An 11,848-nucleotide genomic window follows, 5' to 3' on the forward strand; every position below is an offset into this window, starting at 1 on the left:
CTCTCTCCCCACTTGTTCCGAACTCTCCTGACCTGAACTCCCCAGACCGAATAGATTTGGTTTTCGTATTGGGCTTGGTAGCCACTGGCTTGTCCCCCTCGATAGTTATTCTGATTTCTCCAGCTAGTGTTCCCGCCGAAGGCGGGGTTTTGATATCTCAAGGGTTTGTTGACGAATTCAACCTCCTCCTTATTGCTATCCGGGTTAACAGGACAGACAATGGTGTCGTAACCCCACGGAAAACCTCACACTTCGCGACGCTCTTAACGGTAAGATCTCTAACGAGTTTGTTCAACGCATCAATCTGCGCCTGCATGCTACTGTTCGAATCGACCTGAAATACTCCTCTCGGTGACGTGGAAGAATTTTTGCATTCGTAGCTCGCTGCAAGATCATCAAAAAGGACGACGCGCTCATCGGGATCTTTGTTCTTAAGGAGGTTCCCGTTAGCAGTTTGGTTCAACATCTCTCTCACGTTCTGTGTGGCTCCATTGAAGAATTTCTCGATGAGATCCACTTATCTAAACCATGATGAGGACAAATAAGAAGGAGGTCCTTGAATCTTTCCCAAACTTCCCCGAAAGACTCGTCGGATCTCATGCGGAAGGAACAAATCTCCTCACGGAGTCGAGCGGATTTAGGTGGCGGAAAGAATTTGGTCATGAATTTCTCTTGAAGGCCTGCCCAAGTGGTGATGGATCCAGCAGGTAGTGACTTTAGCCATCTGTAGGCTTTGCCGGCGAGTGAGAAGGGAAAAAGACGAAGATAGATGGCTTCATCGTTCATGTTGCCGATATTGAAAGTTTCGCAGATTTGAACAAACAGGTCGATGTGGTTTGAAGGGTCTTCGCTCTCTAGCCCTTCAAATTGGAATGCGGTTTTGATGAGTTGCATCCTGTGGGCAGGAATGGACCAGTTGCCAGCGGTGGCACCGTTCGGTAAAGTGATGCTAGAGTGAGGATTTGGAGTCGGCCTACCGTAGTCAGCTACTACTCTCTTAGGTGGTTGGTCACCCATGTTCCTATCCCTAGAAGAAGAGGAAGAAACGGAAGAAGAAGAAGAAGAAGAACCTCTCGATGAAACAGAACACTCTCTCTCGGGCTGGACTTTCTCGGTATCTTCAAGCTTCGGCGGGCCTTGTGAGCGGGTATGACGCATACGACTAAAAAGAAAAACTAAAATTAACTAGGCTAAAATTAAACTAAAAACAGATAAGCAAGTAAAAAGAAAATAGGTAAGTGCCCAAACTCGGGTCATTCTCTAATCGCCTCAAACCGTGTCCCCGACAACGACGCCAAAAACTTGATGTGCGAAAATATATATATATATGTCCTACCCTGAAATATTTATAATTGATTTTATTATTTTTTATTTTATTTAAATTAATTTAACCAACTTACTTAATTTAACAAAACTAACCGGAAAACTTAAAAAAACTTAACGGAGTTTTAATAAATACGGAGAAACGACTACCTAGGCAAAAGTCTTATTGACAGTTCAACGGCTAATAGAATTAACTAATTACATGACACCGGGATCTTAAAATAATCAACTAAGGTTCATTAACGTTCACTAGATTACCTCTCGGTCTCACCAACTAACCCTCACAAATCTAAGAAGATTGAACAAATGCACCGGGATAAAGATTACTATGGTACCCTAATGACGCATCTCCTCTCGGACTCAACGACACAAAACCCGCTAAAAATTGGTACTAACAATTCTAGGGATAATGCGGTAACAATATCTAACCAATCTAAGACACATGTTTGCACGCAAAACTAAACAAGATAAGACCAAAACTCGCTCTCACGCAATTCTAACCTAACCGAATAAAGACACGAGACAAACCGACTCTCTGTTACCTCTCGGTCGCAAGAAAGGTGAACCAATTGAATTTTAATAATTAATAACACTCAAAATTCCTATGGTCGCGCTAACCACAAGTAGATCAAAAAAACCTAGTCTATGACCTAACCGAATAACCCTAACCAGACGATACAAAATCAATCAATCAAGGAAATAAGGAGAATCACCTGCAAAAATTATAAACAATAACTTACACATCCAAGATCAAAATAGATAAAGCTTTTCAAAAGTAATACGTCGTGTAATTAATAAAAACCATATAAACCGTCAAACAAAATCAATATTCATCTCTACCTAGGTAGTGCAAATAGTTTAGCTACTCATGCTCATGACCAAAATAAAAATATAATAAGTATTACGTTTCATCACAAAACAAAACAAGTAAATTTGTTAAGCAACTTGCCTGCTTGTTTCAATTAATTTGTGATCACCTGCTCCATGCCAACTTTTTTGACCAACACCAAATAATATATATTTTGTTTCTTGATTTCCTCTTTGCAACCAACAATTCCAATCGGACTCCTTTAGAGGTGCTAGGGTATTATTTTTTCTTTTATTTTGATCTCTTGTTGCTGCCGTACCCACTACTATTATTCAATATTAGGGGGTGGTTTTTTTTTAATGTTATAATATATATAATACAATTAAGGCTTTCCTCTAGCGGGCTTGGGTCGGGCTTTAACTTGGTTCTTTAAAATTTGATCAAAAGGGCCCTTTAAGTCTTGCGAAAACTCGGTTCTTTTTCTCTTTAAAACCCGCAACCTACGAAAGATAATAAACTTTGTAAGATCATGTTAAAACAAGCCATAACCATTATTTATTAGATAGTTAAGCAATAAAAATATGATAAAAAGGTGCGAAAAACAAGTGTGTTTTACAACACATCAGTTTAACCTAGACAATCAAGAGAATAACGATGATGCTTCAATTCAAAGAAGCAACATGAAAATATCAGAACATGCGCAGGAGATTCCTAACAGTGTCTGGTTAAAATACAAGAAATGATTCATAAAGCACTGACTCCTGTCATCGATGCAATGAAAGAAGGGAACACAAAAGTAAAACTCAGCATTCAAATAAATCTGCTATAACTCATCCATATCGAAATTCTTCTCATCATGAACAAAGTGTTCATAGCTCCAACGCTAAGGGAAAATTCAATCGTAAATTCAAGAAACAATTAGTATTCCAAGGATGTAGTTTCAAGAAATTCAAAGCCTATGGACCAAAAGAATTCTATGGCGATAAAGGTGCTATATCAGCTTTACGATGGCTTGAAGAAATCGAGTCCATTGTTATCATCAGCCAATGTACTGAGATTCAAAAGATTTAGTACTCCTCTCATCACTTTAAAGGTGAAGCTTTGGAAAGTTGGAATACTCTGATGTCAAAGGGTAGAGAAACTATGTACCAATTAAAGTGGGAAGCATTTAAAGGCGAAACATGTTATAACATTACTCCGATCATTGTTTCCACCATTGGAGAATGTGTCTCCTTGTAATCAATCATTGGTTTTTGCAAAATCATTGTGCCGCCAATTTTGCCTTGTATCACTTAATTTGAGTTTTACACGATTCTCATAAAAGACCTGCTTGTATCCATCAAATTTTACAACTTTAGTTGTATGAACTGCCGATTCATAAACTTTCCATTTCATTTGAGAATTTAACGTTGCCTTACTTGCGTCTTTCAAATTTGGCAAATCATTAGGCAGATCTTAAATCATGATCCTCGTCATCATTTGAAACTCTTAACTATATTTATAGTAAAAGACGTCGACTTTATTTCGATTCCATGTATCTTTGTAGACATGATACAAAATAATTTACTAAGAGCTCTATTTTTAGGTGCATGAGGTTCTTCTAGAACCATCATGTTCAATATCTCTTAAAGAGACCTTTTACCGTACCTCGACTTGACCACTTTGATTACTTGCTTCAATTTGCGAGGAACTTTTAACTTTGGAATCGACTAGTCTACTACGTTTTAGATGTACCATAGACTCATCACCAATGTGTGATTGCCCTTCCGGGACACTAATATTAATCAGAGCATAAGCGGTTGATTACGTGACTTAATTAGCCACTTTATTTAGGTCAGTGAACATGTCTGATAATTTTCCGATATTCTTTAATAATGAATTATCCTATGAACTTCTAGTTCACACATTTTTACTTTAAGGATCAATTATAATTCATTCTAGCTCATTTCTTTTCCAACTTCTTTATATATCCCCCTAATGTTGGGAATGTTAATTTACTTATAATGAAACAACAATTTGTAACCATATCTCTCATTAATAGCTCTAAGATATTAACTATAAGTGTTTCATACCTAACATAAAATCCCAACCTCCATTGAGGTTCTATCTTTGTGCGTTGTGGTGGTATAATTTCATTACATATCAACCAAACTTTATTCTCATATATGATCAATATCTTTGCCATTTTTGGTGGTCGATCTCATTATTCACGTAAATATTTTTAAACTTCTGATAGTCGATCTCATTATTAACATGATCATCAATACGGTTTCCTCAATTATGTGTGTGATTATGATATATACAATGATCATTTTTATAGTCACGTTCACTTCAAAGAATACATTGGAACCAAACAAATTTCAAGGTTTTTCATTATTTCCTTGAACATACATGTATGAAGTCGTTTTAAACCTTCATGCTCATATAATAATATTGCTACTTGAAGAGCATATTCGAGGTGTGACAAATAATCTTTCTATTTACATTATATAAATTGAGAAATATATTAATGTCCACGTCATATACAATTTATTAGTCTAACATTATATGACGGTGCCACTTCAGGTGCCATATCTAGTAATATCTACTCTTTTATTAAAGTGATAACAAACTACAACATTAGACATTCAATTGTTCATTTTAATACCATAGTCTATCTAAAATGATAGCATAATAAATAAAACCATAAAATCGATCGATATGCTATACACAATGGCATAATATGCCATCATATAAACCGAATAAAACCTTTTTAATATGAACCTTTTATCACTTGATAGCAAATATATGTAGTTTTTGTATTGACTTAATGAACTAATGCACTTTTTTCGTGTGAATCTAATTAATAAGCTACAAGTGTGAGCATAAGAAATTCAATCACTTTAGAAAAAAAATCAACTTGAATGTACACAAGTATATTTACATCAATATAAAATAGATATCATATAAGGAGAACTGACGGGTGCATCGGAGGATGACCCGTAAGTGTGCTTAAATGATATAAAAATCTATGTATTAAGTGTTAATTTCATGGGAACAAGATAACTACTGTTGTGTGGTTATTTGCAGGTATGAGGAGATAGAGGATGAAATCACGAGAACGTGGGCGAAAACGGTGAAAAAACGGAGTTGAAACGAGAAAGATATGAAGAAAACAAGAAAATGAGAAAGAGCTCCACCGTGGGCCACGGTCCAACTGACCAAAAATGATAGTTTACACCGTATCGTGAGCTTTGAGAGACTGTGGAGACCACCGTGGCCCACGGTGGTCACCATGGGCCACGGTCCGAGAGCTGTAACTTCCGTTTTTCTTTGTTTTTAATCCGTTTTTCATTGTATTTTCACATATCTATCACTTGGAGACGACCTAGAGGCGATTTTTGGGGCCAATAACATTATTGTGAGTTTAGTAATCATTGGAGGCTTGATTTTGATTCTTATTCATGATTTAATTGAAGGAATGATGAACCGAATTATGCTCGGCTAAATCCCTTTGTGTTTTCCCTCGGATTGTAAGGTTTATTTATGAATGTTTGATTGAATGCTTATGCAATTTCTGAGATAATAGTTTAATCTTATTGATTTCATTTTTATGGTGTTTATGAATTGATTGAAAGATTGTTAGTTTGTTGAGTTCGTGTTCTAAACCGTCAGTTCTTGGTGCTATAAGCAATCGAGATTAATCGGGAGGGATTCAGGGTTGGGTAAACTAATTGATATTTGAGTGATTACCTTGCATTTATAATCCAAGTACTTAGTCTTCAATTATCACAATCGTTCGTATAACCACGAACTATATCTTTATAGTTCATCTCAGATTAAACATTTACTTTAACAGTCATAGAAACTTGAAACCGAGGGAAGGCATATTTTCTCATATTGTTTAAAACTCGTTAAAGTGTTTTTAGTTCTTTTTGTTAATCAAACCAATCAAACAAAATCTTTGAAGTTATTTTCTGCATTTAGTTTAATATATTTAAATTACAAAGCTACTCAGTAACACATTTTCCACAATCTCCCTGTGTTCGATACCCCCTTACCGCTATCTAATTAGTTGTATTTGGTTTATTTTTGAGTGAGTCTTCGACCTCACATCAAATTTTGGCGCCGTTGCCGGGGAGTAGTGCGCAACGTGTGTTAGCTAAAACAGTTTTTGTTTATTATTTTCGGGATTACGCTGGTTGTGTTAGTGTGCAGGTACCTACAGGTGTATGCATACTAGAAGCTCTAACAGGTCATCACCGCTAGTTATTGATCCCGAGATTGACAGAACACTTCGAAGAAACCGAGTTTTACTTCGAGAGAACAAGCTTCTTGGTTCTCCAACTGCATCAAACAACATGGATTCACCAGTTCCCACTTCAGGTCAAACAATCCCAACCACACTCCACCAAATCCACCTCCACCGATCACTACTAATATACCTACAGTATCAAGTGAACTCCAACCACCACCCACAACCGAACCCATAGCTGCTCAATACACCTACTTAACATCATCCACATTGCCACCTATAACCAACCTTTTTCCTAACTTTGGTGCGTCATCATCATCTCAACAATATCAACCACCACCCTTTCAACAATCACAATCAAACTACCAATACCAACCCCAACCGTTTATGCAACATTCAAGAACACAAGGTGACAGATACGGATATGCGTTTGATAGTGAATTTGAAGGGTATGAAGTGGAAGGTCACTACATGGGAGGTTATGGAGGAAAAATGGTAAATCCAGGAAATTTGACCCATGGTCAATGGCAACCACCGGAATCGGTGCAAGGGTTTAGTAGACAACCACAACCGGTTGTTCAACAACAACCTCAACAACAACCGGTGGTTGTCCAACAAAACGTGCAACCACCACCGATTCAACAACAAGCTCAACAACAACCACCGGTTGTTGTTCATCAACAAGTTCAACCGCCACTGATTGTTCAACAACCACAAGGGCAACCTCAAGAACAACAATTGGTGCAGCCAAGGCCCATTTATAGGCAAATGGGTCAACCGATAGTACCGATGAGGATACCAAGAAGGCATGCAAGGGAGATGGTAAGGGGTATTGAAGCTCATTTCCGACCTATAGTTACCAATAATCCGTCTCCGGTGGTTATTCCTCATAATCATGCGGGGAGGACATTTGAAGTGAGAACCAATGCACTTTAAAGTCTACTGAAGTATAAAGGTATAGCAACGGAAGAACCGTATTTTCATTTGGAGGCATATGACTCTATGTGCAACACAATTGGGGGTCAAGGTTTTTCAGTGGATGAAATGAAATTGGTTCTTTTTCAATTTCGTTAGAAGATAAAGCAAAGAGATGGTTTTACACATTACCTTCCGCATCCATTTATACTTGGGCTGAGATGCAACAACGATTTTTGCAAGAATTTTACATGGCTCAAAAGACTAACGATGCAAGAAGGAGTCTAGGATCTTTCCAACAACAATCGGGTGAGGTGTTTCATGATGCGTTTGAGCGGTTTAATATGATAAACAAGAATTGTCCGCATCATGGTATTGCTCTTTGGGAGTTATTGAATGCGTTTCATGAGAGGTTGAGTATGGAGGATGAACGGGATTTGAGGTCGATCACGAATGGTACATTTGGTACCAATTATGAACAAGATGATTTGGCATATTTGAAACAAATGGCGGTTACTTCAAAGAGGAAGGCCCAAACTGGACGAAGAGCAAGACCGGCGGTTGGTATACCGCAAGTGCAAGCCGTGGAAGAAGGAAATGTACAAACCACTAATCAAGTAATCGATGTCTGTACAAATTGTAACGAGTTGGGTCATGCAATGGAGGTATGTACGGTAGGTCAAGCACCGGTGGAGGAGGTGAATGCACTTAAAGAGGGAGGTGGTAGGATTTACAACATGAATTCCAACACCTACCACCCCGGGTTGAGAAATCACCCGAATTTTTGATATAAACCCGGCCACTCAATCTAACCCGAATTTTCAAGGAAATCAAGGCAATTATGTTCCTCGCCAACAATACAATGACCAAGGTAATTTTTATGGCGGGAATAATCAAGGGTTTCAAGGTCAAGGGGGTGGCGGTCAAAGTGGGTCCGTGGGTCAATGTTCTTCAAGTGGGAATGAAGTTATGGACATGTTGAAGTTGATGCAACAAGACATGCAACGAAGAAATCAACTTGATGAAGTGAGAATGAAAAAGAATGAAGTCCATGACAAAGCCATCCAATCGTTGACCACTCAAATGGGTCAATGTAACATCAAGAAAATTTCGAGTTCAAAATGTAAACTTTCAAAAGTCAAAGGACTAAAATTGCCAAATTCCAAAGTAAAGGGTTGAAAATGAAAAATTATGATTCTTGTCCTCTCGCGATACGCGACGGGACAAAGGACAAACCCATCGCGTACCGTGATGGGGCATGGTCAAAGGTTCTAAAAGAAGTCAACGGTGATACACGATCACCGTTGAGCCTACGTCATCGTGTATAGCGATGACGTGGCCTGACACGTTGTGACACGTGTGCCACGTGGCACACGGTGGCACCGTCTGCCGCCACGTGTCACCACGTGGAAACACGTCTGCCACGAGTCGCCACGTGTCAGACCTACATGGTGACTGACCGGAGATACGTCGCGCTACGCGACGGGTGTCAAGGAGCCCATCGCGTACCGCGATGGGATCCAAAATTTTGTCTATAATTAGCAAGGTCCGGGTTCTCATTTTGCACACACCAAAATCAGTTCTCTTATCTCTCTCTAACATCTCACTAAACCTCGAAAAAACGTGCCCTCGATCCACCTCGATAATCGTGCTTCAATTCCTCGATAAACGTGTCTCGATTCTCGAATTTCGTGTCGATGTTTCCTTGAAGTTTGTGCCACCCTCCACCCACAAACCAAGAAGGTGTTTGTTATTACGACAATGAGTCTCTATATGCGTGCCAACGAGTGTTGAAGATTGGCGTTATCGTTTGACGACAAAGGAGATCAAGCGGCGTTGGAGTGCTGCTCAAGTTCCTAGAGTTTCCAAAACGCCAACAAAGGTTAGGCGTAACGACAAAATGAATATAATATAATATTATATTAAAAGTCTTAGGCCTTAAGTCAAGGTTATGCTCTATACCTCGATAAAAGAAATACAAACATAACAAAGAGAAGAATAAAAGAATGAATTGTAAATGCGTATATATGTGTGTAAGTATATATGTATATTCTTTGTTATGAAAAGTATTATTTAAGTAATAATGAGTATTTTTAAATAATAAAAGAAAAGAATACGTTTCTTAGAGAAGAAGAAACGTCTGGTTTTTATATAAACTAAAGGTTTATAATTTACTTCTAAACTAAAAGTTTCCAAGTAAAAGAAATATATGAACTAAAGGTTCATCTAGGTAGAGATATAAAAATAAGACTAAAGGTCTTAAGTCGGATTGTATATCCGACTAACAAATGTTTATACTCGTACAATAGGTGCGAGATAAAAAGGGAAAGACCCTCGGACGGTGAGTGAAGCCGATCCCAAAGAGATATGGTGAATACGCCCCCAAACTTTTATAAACTTGTTTTTAAACGAGTCAAACATATTATATGAAAATTGTTTACAAGGAACTACGTGTTCCTAAAACCATTATAAATGAAAGTATAAACCTAGCCCTCAGGTTGTGGTATACGTATGTCTGGATCCTTTCATAGGTGGTACTATGCGATGGGCACATCGCACCACCCTGATCGTAGGACGCTTTCCCGCGGGAAGTACGATCTTTGTGTATATTTACGGGTCATTAAAAAACCAATTTTATAGTAAAAAAAATAAACGGGTTTTGGGTAATTGGGTCCCATCAAACTCATATAGCTTTTAAAACGGGTTATAGTATCTCATTTATTTGTGAAATAATTTAATATCAAACCATAAATATATTATTAACTTTCATAAAATAAAAAAAATAAAAATTCCAAAAATAGATCATATTAAAAAAAAATAATATAAAACGACCTCCGTAATACGGGGGATAAAAACTAGTGTGTATATATATATATCCAAGGATGAGATCTAAAGAGAAATCCTTTTAAAGAGAGAGAACTAGAGAACTACTACAGAATTATTTTTAACTTTCTTAAAAAATAATATTATGCGATTTTTTTTCTTTCCTCCTTTTAATATGATGGTATTGGTCCTAAAAAAACTGTCGATGTAATGCATATATGTATTAATGTGTATTGCATATAATACAAACCAAATGCATTATATACTACACACTATTGAATATATGAATATACAACACTAATAATTGTATGCAAAAACACACTATCGCATATATGTAATACAACACTAATGCACATATGCATTATATCAATTTTTTATTATCTTTGTTATAATACAACACTATTGCAAATATACAATACAAAAAATTGTATATATTCTATTCAACATTATTTCAAATATCAAAATGCACACTATTGCACATATGCATTATAAAAAAGTCGATGTATTGAATATATGCATTAAAACGAGTTTTTTTTTAACTTTTTTTAATTTTTATATTTTTTTGGTGAAAAGTAACAACATATAAGAAGGATGAAAGAAAAAAAAATTTAAAAATATTTTTTTTAATTAAATTAAATAATAGAGAAATTTGCAATTTGCCTCCCTGGTTTATATCGTCGCTGGATGGAATAGCCACTGAAAAAGAATTTGCGAATGTTGCGCCACTGTGTTTCTCCAGCGGGTTCTTCTGACTCCTTCCGTCAGTTGACCATCAGTTGACTGTTGGTATTTTAGTAATAATACCAACATATTAAGGATATTTTAGTAATCTTCTTCTAATACATTATAAATATAATTATAATAGTAATAATAATAATAATATAATAATAATAATAACAATATTAATAATAATGAGTAGATCTGATGAAGCTTCATCATCATCAACCTCATCACCCTCCCGTCCACCCTCCCCGTCGCACCTACACCACCGTCGCACCCCCACCCTCCTGTCGCACCTCCACCACCGCCGCACCCTCCTCGTCGCACCTCCATGATGATGGTGAAGATAGAGAGATCATGATGAGGAAGCCAGATCATTTTTTTTTACAAATTTCTTTATACCCATTTCAAGATTTTCAGATCTGCCCACTTTTCTTGAAAAAGATCCCTACATATATACATACCATACACTGGCGGTGGTGGTGGTCTTGCCGACGCCGCCTTTGCCGGAGGTGATGACGAACGATAGAATGTTGTGGTGGTGGTTGGTGGTTTGGTTAGGTGTTTATGAAGTGGGTTTGATGGAATGAAGGTGGATGAGAATAGTGACGTCATTTCGCCGGTGACGGCGACTGAAGATGATGGGGTCGGACGATTCCTAGATCTGTTTGGTTGGTTTGGTACATGAGCAAATAAATCCATGGATTTACCAGGTAATAAATTATTTGATCAACATTCTTTTCTGACTAGTTTTAAATTATTTTAATTGATGTTTTTTATTCATGACTGGGTAGATCACTGTACAAAAACAAGGAACATGCTGAAGTTGAATTCACTGTAAGTTCATTCATTTTCCTTTACTTTTGTTTTATTATTATTATTATTATTATTATTTATTATTATTTCATTGAACGAGATCTGTCATGTTTTCCAAATCAAAGTTTCCAGGCGACGATCAATTTTAACAGAAGATGAGAAAAGAGAAGAGACAAATTGAAGTGAGAGAAGGGTAGGTGGTAGCGGCG

The 11,848-nt window shown here is 37.1% G+C and overlaps 1 non-coding gene across 1 annotated transcript; it reads left to right on the forward strand.

Moving 5' to 3' along the window:
• Nucleotides 1-523: 523 nt before the first annotated feature.
• On the forward strand, nt 524-630 carry LOC143575547 (small nucleolar RNA R71). The gene has a single exon (XR_013142779.1). It is a non-coding gene; the product is annotated as a small nucleolar RNA R71 (small nucleolar RNA).
• Nucleotides 631-11,848: the final 11,218 nt, after the last annotated feature.

The sequence above is a fragment of the Bidens hawaiensis genome, unplaced genomic scaffold (assembly GCF_021521415.1).
Source record: "Bidens hawaiensis isolate Kalapana, Puna unplaced genomic scaffold, B.hawaiensis_p1.1 tig00027535_1, whole genome shotgun sequence".
Taxonomy (NCBI): domain Eukaryota; kingdom Viridiplantae; phylum Streptophyta; class Magnoliopsida; order Asterales; family Asteraceae; genus Bidens; species Bidens hawaiensis.